This window comes from Glossina fuscipes, unplaced genomic scaffold, assembly GCF_014805625.2.
Source record: "Glossina fuscipes isolate IAEA_lab_2018 unplaced genomic scaffold, Yale_Gfus_2 188, whole genome shotgun sequence".
Taxonomy (NCBI): domain Eukaryota; kingdom Metazoa; phylum Arthropoda; class Insecta; order Diptera; family Glossinidae; genus Glossina; species Glossina fuscipes.
The window spans coordinates 988,647-992,238 of NW_023998531.1; the positions used below are offsets into that span (position 1 = coordinate 988,647).

Genomic DNA, 3,592 nt, shown 5'->3' on the forward strand with positions numbered 1-3,592 from the left:
TGAAAAAGCGAACGGTAACAAAGTGGTAATGCTTTCTTTAGACGTCAACTCCAATTCGAGACATATAATGCAGACAAGTAAGCAGTATACAAATATCGAATCGAATTTCGTTATTTTAACAAAGTTTTTACAACTGTTTACAACTGTTGAAGACTGTTTAAGACTGTTTAAGGCTGTTTAATGACATTTATTCGAGCCAGAGCGAATAAATATGTCAGATCAGATTTGGGTTTTGTTGTCATTGTATTCTTAAAAAAGTCACCAATCGAGGCTGGCGGCTTCTTCTATGCATTCATAGGTGTTACGTTTTATGTCGAAAAAAAATGGCAAAAAACGTGAACTATTGTTATAATGCGATGGATAACGCGATTCGGCTTTTGGTATGTGTACTATTTTGAACGTGTTGAGACCATCTTGATTCAATCTATCGAAATTTGAAATAAATATTAAAAAGTTTGAATATACGGTTTTATTTTATTGCAATTCAGGAAAATATAAGAAATTGTTTACAAAATTAGCTTTTTGAATTTTCTTGTCTACCGTTATTCTTTTTCGACAATAAACTTTCTCGATAGTGGGCATCATTCGAAACTGTCCAATATCTAACACATTAAGAAGTAATGCTACTTTCTGGTTACTCGCTTTATAGTCTTAAACGATGGGAAATTAACTTTCAATTATATTAAGATTTGGGCTCGTTTCCCCATAAATATGCACATGAATGGTTGACGTCGGCTCTTATCGCATTTTGGAAGCACACAGTTCAGTTCAATTTATTTCAGTGTTTTTAACGTTTTTGGGATGTGTGGTTAAGTCTTATCGCAAAGAAAAAGCAATCTATCTTATGTTATCTATTGACATGTTGTAGCGCATTCCCCTTCAATGCCGAACTCGAGTGTGCCAATTGCTCTCTGGAAGTGTTTTTTATACCCTACACAACCTTGCGGTGCCGGGTATATTAAACTTAGACGTTGCTCATGTCTTTGTTCTGCTTCTCGGTATATTTAGCCAGATACGACTAAAAATCCGAACATTACTGGTTCCACATAGTTCTTGGTGGCAATATCTTATCCATGTTTAAAAGACGATTTCTCTTCGCTCTCAGTTCCATCCGTTGATACTGGACCAATTATAAATATTGTAACAATACATCCTCTGGTGTAGAACAGCTGTAGTCTTACATTGTCATTGTAGAGTAGGTCTGCTATAAAGAAAGTGGATAATGGAAGTAGAATATTTGTCTAAAGTTTATAACTTATATTGAATAGTAAGGTATTGAAATTTGAACATATAAATGATCTCAATCAAATAGTGATTATATTCCTTCACAAATACTTCTATTCGTCTAATATATCTGCACTCCTATATGAGACTCTAATACATATATTTTATATTTAAATATTGTCAATTTCAAGTTGGGAGCCCAAAGATTATATTGCAGAAATAATTAATTTTCATAACTTTTTCAACGTTTTTTCGCAAAAACATTTGACTGGCAGCAAAAAAATAAAACCAGATGGATAATTAGTATAACAAGGAAAAGCTGCAGTTAAATATAGCAATCACAAGAGAGACATTCTAAGCAAATCAACGATCTACGATGGGTACGATGAGATATACTCATGATCAAAGAAGTTAATACTAACCTGACCGTTCGATACGTTGTCCCCTTTCTTGGCTGCTTTTAAATCGTGTTGTAAGCTATTAAGAGGGCTTCCAGAAAACACTGTTTCTAATTCAATTTCCAACTGCTTAGTCGTTTGATGCAGTTCCGTTGATTCCTCGGAATCCACAGTAAATTCAATGGCCTGAACACAGGTAAGGCAATAAATGGAGCATAGAGTATTTTGCACGTATGTTGGTAGAATAACAGTGTATGTGAAAAGATTAAAATGCGAATAAAATGTAACAAAACGTTACATAATAAAGTTTAATAATTTGCGAAACTTCTCTTAAAATTAATTCCTTGTCTTTAAGTGTATTTGGTTACTAAAAGTTTAGTGGCCGTGAAGCAAGTTTTTTCTAATCAGAAAGCATACTAAACTAACCAAAGTGGATATAGCGTTAGCGCGGTCAGTTCAAGGTCATTGAAAGTGGAAGTTTTTTTTTTCATTAAAGAGAAGATGAAGAAGAGCGGTAAGAATGTTAGATGGCAAGAAAAGAGTCCTCAATGATATAAGTATTCATATGACATGGATGTTGCTTTCGTCATAAAGGCAAGAGCCGGATCAGGACAATAAAAACCAGTTTTGTTCAATTCTTTGTTAAAGATATGATTTTCTCTCTTATTATTAGGCTCCTTGGTTGAAATAGAAATTCTGCGTTTGCCACTTATCAACCAGCGACATGTTACGAGCTGAAATCAGTTGAGGTTCCCAATTGGGAACTACATTGAAAAAGAATTTAGATAAATCGGAATGCAAGAATGGTTTTTTGTTGGATGGCTTTCCACGTACGGTGGTGCAAGCTCAAAAGGTATGGCAAAGAGAAGAATTTTCAACAAATTGATGCGCTTAATTAAATTGAATTCAACAGCTTGATGAACTTTTGGCCAAGAGAAAGACCTCATTAGATGCCGTTATTGAATTAACTATTGATGATAATTTACTAGTGCGTCGCATAACAGGCCGTTTAATACATCCAAGCATTGGTCGCTCATATCACGAAGAATTCGCTCCACCCAAGGTAGCCATGACTGATGATGTAGGTGTTAACCTTTTGTTTTTTGTCAATAAGATTTTATTTTTCTTAAAGTTTATAAATTATTTTAAAGGTAACCGGCGAGCCGCTAATACGACGCAGTGATAATAATGCGCAAGCTTTAAAGAAACGTTTAGACGCTTATCACAAACAAACTAAACCTTTGGTAGACTATTATGCTTTAAGAGGCTTGCATTTTCGCGTCGATGCGGCGAAGAAAGCTAACGATGTTTTTACTAATATTGATAGCATTTTTTTGAATCGAAGGATAAGATCTTGGTCGGAATACATCGTTATTTTGGTGTAAATACTTTTGATGTAGTCAATCAATACACAAAAATATTTAACTGCCATAAAGAAAATATCAGAATAATAACAAAAACAATGGGAGAAAGAAAGCGAACATTGCAAAGCGAGCGAGCGAATATGTACAGATATTATGAAAAATTTTGAAAAATACTCATAAGACCGGAATATCTTTAAACTTCAACTTTACCTCTTATCAAATACATATCTATATCGTTTACTCATCTTAGGGTACGTGTGTCAATCATTTATCAATAATTCCAATCTTATAAAAAGTGAATAATAATTTTTTTTTTTTTTTTACTTAGAAATTACATTTATATTCTCCAACATTGTGCTATGCTTGTAAACATAAAAGTGGATATTGTGCATTTTATCAGAGAACACTACCGTGTCTTTATACATGTAATAATAATTATAATAAAAAGAAGAAAATTTGAACATAAATTATGCAGACGTGCGCTACTGGCTTGCTCAGTGACAAATATCTAATTAGAGAACAATAACAACATAAGTTCACTGTTTTAAATAGGAAAAGGTAAAATGGTTTTTCTTCAACAATTTCGCGAAACCTTTTTAAGTAGAC

The 3,592-nt window shown here is 33.4% G+C and overlaps 1 pseudogene; it reads left to right on the top strand.

Moving 5' to 3' along the window:
* The first annotated feature begins 2,192 nt into the window (after positions 1 to 2,192).
* On the top strand, positions 2,193 to 3,110 carry LOC119641900 (annotated as a pseudogene).
* The last annotated feature ends 482 nt before the right edge of the window (positions 3,111 to 3,592 follow it).